The 12,046-nt window shown below is 46.6% G+C and overlaps 1 protein-coding gene across 2 annotated transcripts in view; it reads right to left on the reverse strand.

Annotated features, from left to right (window-relative positions):
• SCAPER (S-phase cyclin A associated protein in the ER) overlaps window positions 1-12,046 on the reverse strand; it is a 3,246,499-nt gene that overhangs the window by 2,839,982 nt on the left and 394,471 nt on the right. The gene's annotated exons all lie outside the window — the stretch shown is intronic.

Genomic DNA, 12,046 nt, shown 5'->3' on the forward strand with positions numbered 1-12,046 from the left:
TGTACGCTCTTTATTTGCAACTTTTTGCAATGGATGACCTGGGGGTGGTCAAGCAACTAGGAGAGCACAGAGGCTGGGGATGAGATAGGAGGAAGCAACACAGAAAAAGTAAGAAATGGCATACACTCCTCAGGAGTGCTGACGGCAAAAGGAAAAGGAGCTACCTGAATGTAAGCAATTGAAGGGTAGAAGCCACTTATTAGAAAGGTTGCTAAAGAAGCTATGCTCCAGGGGAGGGGCACACAAGAAATGGAAGGAAAGCTATTGAATAAGAAGTAAGCAAAAGGAACTGACAAGAAAGCCAACAAATGACAAGCAATGGGCTGACTCAAATCCTCTCTAAGTCTTGGTATTGTACACAACCGGTCTTTCGACAAAGCTGTGTGTAGGTGAGAAAAGAAGTAGTCCTTGCAACGTAGGAGCAAAACGTCTTTGAATAAGGATTAAAAAACTGAGACAAACAAGAAACCCTTCTAATCATGAGCAAGGGACTGAACCATAGCACACTATACATACTTTATTGTACACAACAATCCTTCAACAGACAGCTAAAGCATCTGTTAATCGAAACTGAAAAAAGGAAGCATTTCCGAAATCCAGCTACAAAATAGTTAATATAAACCTGCCTGTCATTAACTCTAAAATCTTGAATTTCAAATTTGCAAATCCTACCCGTAGAGGCATCTCAGTGCTACGCTAGAACAGACATACCCAGTCCTGCCAAGTACCACGCATCAGGCATTAGACTAACGCATTTCAGTGTGGTGGGCCTCATCACCGCACTGAAATGCGAAGTTACGCCTTATAGGGATAGCGCTTGGCCTGTCTGTTTACGGCCGGACTGCTATTAATTTAAAATTCCTAGTAAAACTGGGTCGCAAAGCTGGTGGAGTGGCAGCGTGTCATAGTGTGCGCGCTGCTCCTAGCAGGCCGCTTATGGGGGCTGGCCGAGCAACTGCTAGCTATAGTGTAACCATTCACCGGCCGCACGTAGACTGATAGGCAGGGTCAGGTGTTCTGCTGCCTCCGTGGTTGCGCAAGCGGTGGCTACAATTCTATTGGAGGGAGGGCGGGGCATGCAGCAATACTTTTAAAATTAATGTTGTGAAGCCCGCAACGCCACTGACGGACCATGATGGTCCCAAACCACGACACGGACCACGGCCAGTGCCCGCTATTGAGACCAGCACAACATGGTGCTCCACCTGCCTGGTGAGAGGTCACTGTCTGAGAAGAGGGGGCAGGCCGGCACAAGACGGAAAGCAGCGGTATGCTTGCAGCAGGAGTTATTGCGACCCCAAGGTGGCCTGTAACCGAATAGCTGCAATGAGCCTCGCAAAGTGTGTGTCACAGGGCCCCCTGAAGTGTGTATAATTTCTCAGCTATTTGGTTGGCAATGGTATTGGTTTTAAATTAGCAGTTGTAGCGCGATCAAGACCATCTGCCTGCCTGAGCCCTGTAGCAGCAGTTCACACACGGTACTTGACAGGAGCCTGCCAGTGGTGTCTTTCAGCAGAAGAGCATTGGATAAGCTCTCTGTGACAACCCTGCAGAGGTGTGATCTGTGTGTCTGAGGTAAGGGGAGGCGGCTGACCTGGGTATCATTATTTTTTGGGTGACTGAGTCGAGGAGTAATGTTGAATTAATGCTGCTTGCTGTGAGTGACCTGCGTGCCTCAGCTGCCTAATGCTCAGCTACTTATCCACGAGTCAGCTGTGTTGACCTCCTTTAATTTTAAATGTAGCCATCTTATATGTGCTTCTTGCTGCTGGGCTGGGCAGGTAGAGGTGTCCGATTTCGGGGTAATCATGATTTTTATTAGGGTTGATGAGACTTGTTTTAATAGACTAGAGTGCCATGGCTGCCGGCTCACATTGACTGCCTCTTAGGCTGAAGATTGCCCAGTGTCTGTCTTGTCTGCGGCGGTGTCCACAAGTCAGCTGACTGTGTAACTTAATTTTGGGGCAGCTGACAAGGTGTGTTGTTCAGGAGCGTCAGCTATGGCTACAACTGAAGATAGTGGGAAGAAGTGAGCTTAGAATTGTGCCCGTTACAGAATTAAAACTGGAGTTAATTGCTAGGTTTTAGGTTATGTGCAATACTCCTTGTGTGCGGTGTTCCTATGTGCGACATTTCAATACTTGAGTTGTGGCACTTACACAGTTAATAGAATAAAGCAGTTATGTACATGCAACGTAGTTTATTTAAGTAACGACTCACCTATTTGCAATGTGATGCTCTAGAATGGATGTTGAAACACCTGTGATGTTTATGCAAGATTTACAATGAATAATGCATATGAATAGTGTCATGCCATCCTCACAATCACTCCGTAAATCCTGTGTCTGCCTTTTTAGGTCGAGCATTCAAGACCTCTTGTATATACTTTAGTATATACCTATATGTGTATGTACTATGTGGGCTCTGGAGATCAGCCATAGGACTTGTCTTCTTCCGCTTAGGGACTTTTTTTCTGTTCAATTGCCTCTATTTAACTGTCTTGATAGAAAACGACCAGCAGAGGTCAGTAAAAAAACATTATCACTTTAGCTTTCTCTAGATTCCAGTCCATAGAAATGATCTTCCACTGGCACCCGTAGACAATAAAAAAAAATTAAAATCTTGCATTTTCAGTAATATGACCACTGAAGGCTATGATTTGATATTAAAAACAGAGCTTTGGACTATACCTTTTTCGGCTGAAAGGCAATATGTCTTTCCATGTGTTCCCATACCGGACATGTCACGCAGTTTGGTGCTTACTTTCCCTCCATGTTAAAGAACAGTAGATGTTTCAGCACCCAGGCTAATGTGCTGAATAGCTAAATACATATAAGGTCCCAAAGGTGATACCGATTGCATTCAATAAATCAAATGAAACTGATTGCATCAATCAATCAATCATACTATTTGTAGAGCGCATTACTTTCCGTCTTGGCGGCGAGGTGGGAGAATGATCTGCCGCCGGAGGTCGCTCTTTGGATGCGGGGGACTGTAGCGAGGACGGTGGAGCGAAACTGGCGGTTGGGTGTGTAGAAGCTGAGGCGTCTGTTGAGGTATGCAGATCCGGTGTTGTGGAGTGCTTTGTGTGCGTGGGTGAGGAGCTTGATGGTGATCCTCTTGTTGACGGCGAGCCAGTGCAGGTCTCTCAGGTGGGGTTTGATGTGGCTGCGGCGAGGGATGTCAAGGATCAGGCGTGCAGAGGCGTTCTGAATGTGTCGAAGTCATTTCAGGAGTTTGGCCGAGGCTCCTGCGTAGAGGGCGTTTCCGTAGTCCAACCTGCTGCTGACGAGGGCATGGGTGACCGTTCTTCTTGTTTTGGTGGGGATCCACCTGTAGATCTTGCGGAGCATGCAGAGGGTGTTGAAACAGGAGGATGAGACAGCGTTGACCTGCTTTGTCATGGAGAAGGTGGAGTCAAGGATGAACCCTAAGTTGTGTGCGTGGTCGGTGGGTGTTGGAGCTGTTCCCAGTACGGTCGGCCACCAGGAATTGTCCCAGGCCGAGGGGGTGGATCAGAGGATGGAGACTTCCGTCTTGTCCGAGTTTAGATTCAGTTGGCTGTTCTTCATCCACTCGGCGATGGCTTTCATTCCTTCGTGGAGGTTGGTTTTGGTGGTGTGGGGGTTCTTGGTGAGGGAGAGGATCAACTGGGTGTCGTCTGTGTAGGAGATGATGTTGAGGTCATGCAGTCGGGCGACATGGTGAGCGGTGCCATGTAGATGTTGAACAGTGTTGGGCTGAGGGATGAGCCCTGGGGTACGCCGCAGATGATCTTGGTGGCTTCGCAGCTGAAAGGGGGAGGCAGACGTTCTTGGTTCTGCCAGAGAGGAAGGAGGTGGTCCAGTCCAGGGCCTTCTCATGGATCCCAGCGTCGTGGAGGCGTTTGCGGTGGCAGACCGTGTCGAAGGAGGCTGACAGGTCCAGGAGGATGAGGGCCGCTGTTTCTCCGTTGTCTAACATGGCCCTGATGTCATCGGTGGCGGAGATGAAGACAGTTTTGGTGCTGTGGTTGCTGCGGAACCCCGACTGGGACGCGTCCAGGATGCTGTACCTCCAGAGGTAGCAGGTCAGTTGTTTGTTGATGGTCTTCTCAATGGAGAAGGGAGATTGTCCGGAAGTTCTTGAGGTCCTTGGGGTCCACCTTGGATTTTTTTGAGTAAGGCTTCCAGCTCTACGGGAAGGTTGCTGTCTCGAAGGAGATGTTGATGGCTTTCCGGAAATGGGGTGCGATGGTGGTGCTGGCTTTGTTGAAGATGTGGTGTGGACATGGGTCTGATGGAGATCCGGAGTGGAGGGTGTTCATGATTTTGATGGTGTCGTCGTTGTTTATGTTGGTCCAGGAAAGCAGGGGGTCGGTGCGGATGGTGGTCGTGGGGGCGGAGGTCTCAGTGGTTGTGGGGGCGGAGGTCTCAGTGGTTGTAGGGGCGTTAAAGCTGTGGTGGATGTCTGCGATCTTGCGATTGAAGAAGGTGGCAAGGGAGTCGCACAGGTCTTGCGAAGGTGGGATGTCGTTGGTGTTGGAGCTGGGGTTGGAGAGTTCCTTCACGATGTTGAAGAGCTCTTTGCTGTTGTGTGCGTTGTTGTCTAGGTGGGCCCTTTTGGAGGATCTGATGAGGTGATGGTGTCTGCGGGTGGCGTTCTTGTGGGCTGCGTAGCTGTCCGGTGTTCGTTCACGTGCCATTTCTTCTCTAGCTTTCGGCAGGTTTGCTTGGAGGCCAGGAGGTCTTAAGTGAACCAGCTGGCTATGTTGCTGGTGTGACTGTTGGAGGGTTTCTAGATCGCAGTAACGGTGTTGGCGCAGTCGTCGATCCACTATCTGAGGTTGCGGGCAGTGGTGTCGGGGTCGGTGGGGTCAGCGGGTGGACTCCAGGCGAGGGTGGTGGTCAGCTGGTCTTTGGTGACTTTGCTCCGCAGCGGATCTGTTGGGTGCGGTGGTGCGTGGTGGGTTTCTGGAAGGTGAAGTGGATTCAGCAATGGTCGGTCCAGTGGAGTTCGGTGGTGTGGTTGAAGGAGACCTGGGCGCGGTCCAGGCGCGGACGGGCACAGATGGGCTTGCCTTAGGCGCGCCTTCGGCCGCCATAAGAAGGGGAGGTGGGAGGGAGAAGGCAGCTGGGAGGAGGGAGCGGATGAATGGGGGTGCAGCGGCGGGAGAACGGGGGCAGGAATGGCGAAGGAAAAAGAAGGCAAAGGGGCACAGGGCACATAATAAAAACGGGGAACAAGGAAGAAGAAACGCTAAACAACAAATAAGGCAATACAATTACAAATACGAGGAAACAGAGGCAAAAGGGCACGGGGCACAGAATGAAAAACGGGGAACAAGGAGGAAGAAACGCTGAACAAATAAGGAGAAACACTAAACAAATAAGGCAAAGCCTGTTAACCTGCTTGTTACACACATGAGGGTGTTTAGGTTTAAAAGTTTTGGTGATCGAACACTGTAGGGCCAAAGACCAGAAAAGTTTACATTGAGGGTGGAATGCGCTGCCTGTAATCAGTTCTATACATGCCCGTGTGCTCATCTCTGCTACCTCTGACTGAGGGAAAGAGAACAATTGGAGCAGAGGGAGATAGGGCTTGACAGTCTGACTTATGGTACCATGGTCAAACAAAGAATAACTTGATGCTTAGTGTATGGCCTCATGTTTAATTTTGCATGCCAGAAAGTGTCTCTCATCGTCGTTGAATTTCATTCATAATGACACTGAAATTATGAAAATGTCACTCACATATAAGCAATCTGAAACCTTGGCAGCTATGGACACCACATCAGCATAGAACAGCCACGTCTTCATAAGTTTAAAACAAAAATATTTTGATGATTTGTATAACACGGCCAAAGGTTTTATGAGGATTCATTCACCTGGCCGCTACTAGCATTTAAAGTTTCTCGTGGTGCAGCGACCACGCTCCAGCATCGATGGTTTTGAATTCCCAGCAGCCCTGATAAGAGCTCTTTAGAGGTCTCGGGAGATGATTAACTGATATGTTCAACAATGTCAACTCGAAATGATTCACGAGATAAAGAAAAACACACACAAAATCCTCTTTAAGCACATAAGTAATATTCTGTTACTTCCTAATACTGTCAATTATAACAAATGTGTATATTGAGGCGGGGGAACACACTGATAAGGTTGGTGGAAACGTCTGATGATTTGTCAGTGGCGACTGTACTAATTCTAAACAGACCGAGCTACTCCATGGATTGATTGGACATTACTATGGACTTACTGAACTGTTGTCCTTCTTTGTAGGTTAGTAAAAGTTAATTTAAAAAAAAGAAATGTAGCCAAAGGAGGGAGGTAGTACGAACAATGTTAGCAGAAACAAGAATCGGCAAAGACAAAAGTTTTGGTTTTACATACTGAAATGCACAAGCAGCTTCATTCATCGACATCACAAATATAGCAATGGGAATCAGCAATACAACTCCAATCACACACACAGGACAAGGTGTATGTAACACTAGCAGCAGCAGCGGAGGAAGCCTTATTTTCACACACAGAAAAGATGCAGAAGGTGAAGCAGCAGTGGACACATCTGCTGTCCATCATCTTCAAGTTCCCATATCGGATTGCCTCAAGGTGGATTAATAGGACAAGGCTTTAGGGAAAGCACAAGGAGACACATGCAGAAGAAAACAAACATTGTGCTACAACTAAGCAACTACAATTATGCACATCACGATCTAGACAGGATTTATACAGCGCCTACCACCCAGTTAGGGTCTCACTGTTAGGGTAACATTTGTAGTATGGAGTGCATTTCTCAAGGTCACCTCTTGAGTGTTGTGCTCAATTCAGAGGCCAGCTCTGCCTTACTATGTCCTGGAGATCCCCTCTGGAGTTTTGTGTCCAGTTTGAGAGTTCGCAGTAGTCTGTTGTTCCAGATTCTGGAGGCTGCCTTTGGAGAACAGTGCTCAATTCTAAAGTCCATCTTAGGGGTGCTCTCGCCAGTTCAAAAGGACAACTGCGTAAAGTCTGTATACTTTTATTTTATTTAATCATACAATGTTTTGTATGATTCACAGCACTAAGAGTGTTTACGTTTCCGGGCCCTGAACTCCTTAGTTTATACCTCAAACCATGCATTGGTCTCTGGGTTAGACAAAGTGCTGGAAGATCAGATGCGAAAAGGCCGAGAGTTTATAATTAAAATAACTTGTTATATAGCATTTCACATCACACTTATTCATTTCTTAGTGATGTAATGAACAATTCTACTATTAGCCAATTTATTAGCAATCAAAACCACATCCAGGGTAATATGCTCCACTCGAGAGGCGTAATTTGGAACATTGTTTTAAGCTACGGAAGCCACCACTAGAGTAATGTATCTGGTTTTGGAGAGATAATCTGAAATATTGTTCTGGAGGACGCAGAAGAACCATGGCAGGAGGTACCACCACAAGCACGTTTTTAGTTCTAGAGGAAACATCTGAATTGTTGCCTCTCCTGAAATATTTCATCCAGTTTTGAAGGCCTTATCAGGACTATTGTGCCTAGTTTTGGAAAACTCATCTTAGGTTTTGGGTTCAGTTATGGAAGCCTCTTCGCATGACATTATTCCAGTTAGAGACGTGCTGATCAGTTGCGTGGCCTCACCTGGAATGAGGAGTCTCGTCCTGGAACGCACCTCTGTTGCATTTTGTCCAGTTCTGAAGGCCAGTTCCAGGGTACTGTGCACGGTGCTACAAGCCAAATCTGGCATACTGTATGGAGTTCTGAAGATCACATTTGAAGTGCAGTTTAATTTTTTTATTTATTCATAGGTGATTTTGTGTGAGAGTATGGATGTGGCAGTGAGTGGCAGTGAGTGGGTGGGTGGATGGATGGATGGATGGATGGATGGATGGATGGATGGATGGATGGATGGATGGATGGATGGATGGATGGGCTAGTAGCAAATGAATGTGTAATTTGAGTTGGTGATTAACTGTGTATATAAACATACTCGTTCAATGATGCATACTGTTCAATGAAAAACCAGAAGAATTAATGGTTACGTGAATAGGCTGTTGAATAAATGAGGACATTGGTGGGTCAATGAGGGAAGTTGAGTTAGTGCATTAATGAGAAGTTGGATAAATGTATGCTTTATACGGGTTACACTAGGGTGTGCTCTGCAAAAAAGGAAGTCAGAAGGATAGTTACCACAAATGCTATGCCAAACCCAGACGCACAGCAACCCAAAGCTACAACACTGGTAGCTCATGCTTGGCATTCTTATTCCAAAACGCATAATTCATTCGGTCCCAGTGCTCCATGTCTGGGCTTGCCTGGCAGTGCTGCCCATTCTGATAGTCGCAGAAGGCACATATATTTCTCAACAAGCCCAAACCCAAGTTTGCCAGTGAAAGTGGTAGTATAAAGCTGTACAGGTTTTGATAATGAGGACGGAGTGGCTGACCTGCTCCTCGGAAAGCCTCAGTCAGAAATAAGGAAAACTAATGACAATCACATCTCTTCCTGTGAAGCATCAATATAAATAAGTGCACTATGTTTATGGCAAAGTCCCCTATTGAGCGCTCTTTGTACCAAGGCAGGTTAAGTTACGTGGTATGTCACTTCCGGACATATTGTATAAATCGCAATGCATATTGCTTCTTACGTACTCTGTCTGATGATAAAACGTGTTGCTGCATAACTATGTTCCTTCAAGTGGCTATATCCTCTAGGAAAACAATGCTAGATTATGAACTACTTTTTCTCGCATTCCAATGTTTTAAACATCTAATGACTAATGAAATATGATGTTCGTGTATATTTAGGTCTCGGCTGGCGTGGGCTGCGCACATGCGCAGTCTCCCTGGCGAGATTTAATGATTTAGAGGAACTTCAGACATGGGCTTTAAGCCCGCCCCTCTTTTCCATTAGCTGGCATCACTGTTTCTGCTAAATGGTGGCCAGCCATTGGAAAAGAGCTTTTGATGACGTGAACTTTTCTCTTTTTGAGACAGCCCACTTGGACGGGCTCGCCTGCTTTCCTTCTGAAGTAAAAGGTTTCTTATCTTTATGGGGCCATGTTTAAACACTTGGCCCCATAAAGATAAGAAACCTTTTACTTAAGAAGGAAAGCAGGCGAGTCCGTCCAAGTGGGCCGTCTCAAAAAGAGAAAAGCTGTTTCCAATGCTCCTCAAATACTTTATCCAATGTATCCTCCATCATTTCTGACCCCAGTACGCCCACGCCAATTGTACTGAAGCATGTCCTCTTCCCAGTCATCGCATCTCCGGCAGCCCAGCTACGTTCCTCGGCAGATAGCCCTCCCTTTCTTCTGTTCAGCATGCCCGATCCTCTCAGCGTGCCCTTCGCTTCAGCCTCTATCCAACTTGCCCTTTCCACTGTCTCTCCATAGCCATGCGCCCTCTACTCGTGTCCCCCTGCTTACCGGCTCTCCACTCCCGTTTGCACATACACTCCCGGATTTTCCCCTCTCCCCGACGCCCTTGTTCTCCGCTGCGCCCAGTGTCAGGCGACACCATGTGCCAGTACTGTGGGCAAGGGGCAGGGCAGTACTCCCTTACCTTGGGCTTCAGTGATGCGGACTCATTGAGCCCTCTGTGCGAAGTGGCGGGTGCATCCTGCTGGCCGTGGAGCTGTGCAGCCTGCCAGCCTCTGACGCCGCTCCCGAACTCTGCAGGACAGCGAGGAGCCCGAGCACATCCTCCATACAACGGAGCGCAGCTCGACCGTGAGGAAAACCAGGCCTGGAATTCTGGAATGGGCCTAACCGGTGTGAGCTGGGGGAGCACCCTTCCCGAGGGTAGACGTGGCAGCAATGCCATTTACACCACTCACAGACGGGATTGTCTCCGAGGGCACTGGCAGACGCAGGGGAGCCCAGCTCACTTGAGACGTGAGTACGACTGGCAGGTCACACGGGCAGATATCATTGAGGTCATTAATATCAACTTTCACATTTATTGACTTAACAGCATTGACCACCAACATACCATCTTATGGAACTATACTTTCATCATTCTGATCAAGATCTCCGGTCCAGATGGTTAGAAATGTAAAATAAATGCATAAGTATAACCACAATCATTTTATACAATTCCGAACAGAACCATTCTGTGTTCTCAGTTTTTGCTTTTACTTACTGTCTGCTCTGAATTTTAAAGTCTATAACTCTGACCAGTTCTGCTTGCTCTCATCTCAGCCATCTTTCAGCTGATTGCCCACATTCATTACTTTCCGTTCACGCGCTGGCTCTTTCGCCGACACTTGCTGCATAGCCGCTCTCTTGCTGTCTCGCATTCATGCGCTGTTGAATTTCAAACCAGTCTGTCACCATGTGTAAAGTCATAAGAAGAATTCGGAGTTGCACTTTATGCAAAAATAAACATGTGGTCTTGGGGAAAAATAAATCATTGGTAACTTAAATGTGACCATTTGTTTCTTTTCTCTATTTTGGCAAGTTTCGTTTTCTCAAGTTTGTGTAGCGATTTTCACTGTCCAGTTGAGCACGATGAAAGAAATGCATTAGGTACTTTGGCTTTCCAATGATTTCACAATGTAAATGCACAATTACAGAACCCATCTTTGCAACAGAGACATTAAATACTACAGCAGTTCGTCTGAGCGGCAAGTTAAGTTGGGCGCAATAAGGCTTCAGTCCAGCTCTTCATGCTACATAGGTCGATAAAACGAGAGCAGCTCAATATGGCGTGTTCATAAAATTTGACCCAGGTCCTGTTTGTAGCTCAAACGTGTAAATAAGCGCTATACAGAACAAGTTCATAACTGCTATACAGCACAAGTTATCTATTTCTTGTCATTTCAGTCCAGCCCCAGCCTTGGCCGGGTAGTGTGGGAAGGTTTAACGCTACCGAGGTGTAGTTTTATCATGGTCGAAGCAGGTGCCCTCTACACCCAACAACAGCCAGTCCCCACCACTGTTGCTAAAACCAGGCATTGGCAGATCATGTGACGCATTTCTGTTGGGAGTCTGTCCCAAAGCCAACCAATCCTTGATCTCTGTCTGGATTAGTTTATTTGATCTGCGCTTCTCACAGGCCGGTGGGTTGGGGCAGTGTCAGACAGAGGTGCAGTCCTGAGACTGACTTTCAAAGTTTGAGTAAAATGTAGCACTTCGAAGCACCCAACATGGAGCACTTAGAGCTGTACAAAAAGGAAGTTACTCCTAGGGACGGTGTACACCGTGGATGGAGTTTGTGAGGTCCCTTTAAGGGGGTCTTGGGTCCGGCAGAAGAAACATTAATTAAAGGGCTAGACTAAAAAACCACAAAGCGCAGAATTCTGTAAGGATTCACAGGTACATAAATAGAACAGTTCCTGATAGGATTAAGGAATCCATCAGGTGATGGTCCTTAGGGGACCAAAGTTGTACCTCAAACACTTTGGTGATGTTTAGCCACTGGGTTTTCCATATACCTGACCTGTGGCAGTAGCATCTTCTGGGGAGTGTGCAGGTTTTCCCTGTTTGTTCAGAACTTCTCCACTTTTACTACAGTGATTATAAACATAACTTTGTCCCAGGGTGCCAGGCAGGCTAAGGGGGAGCAGGGTTCCTAGGGCGTTCCTGGCCCTGTAGTTTGTGGCTTTGAGAGAAACTCATTTAGGTTGTGACCCTGCTGCTGACTTTCCAGTTAAAACCGTCCAGTGTTGCCCCCTTGTCCAACAAGCATTGAAAATGCAATAGGTCTCGCCTTTTATTAAGTTAAAGCCATTTGCTTTGCTAATGGTATTGTATAGCAAAGCAAATGGCTTTAACGTAATCAAAGGGGAGACCTATTGCATTTTTAATACTTGTTTTATAATGCTGTTTAATGGCTATTTCATAGCCTAATAAAGAAAGAAATTGAATTGAAATTAATGAATGAATGAATGAAATTATATTTATATAGCGCGTTTCTACCCTAAGGCCTCATAGCGCTTGTGGACTGCTTAGGGATCACAATGCTGAACACAGAAAATAAGAACACAAGTTAATCAAACTGTCTCTCGGTGCAGGTAAAAGAATCCCATAAAGTTGCCAGGAATGCTATCTAGTCATATGGTAAACAATTACCTAT

This window comes from Lissotriton helveticus, chromosome 3_2 (assembly GCF_964261635.1).
Source record: "Lissotriton helveticus chromosome 3_2, aLisHel1.1, whole genome shotgun sequence".
NCBI classification, from domain to species: domain Eukaryota; kingdom Metazoa; phylum Chordata; class Amphibia; order Caudata; family Salamandridae; genus Lissotriton; species Lissotriton helveticus.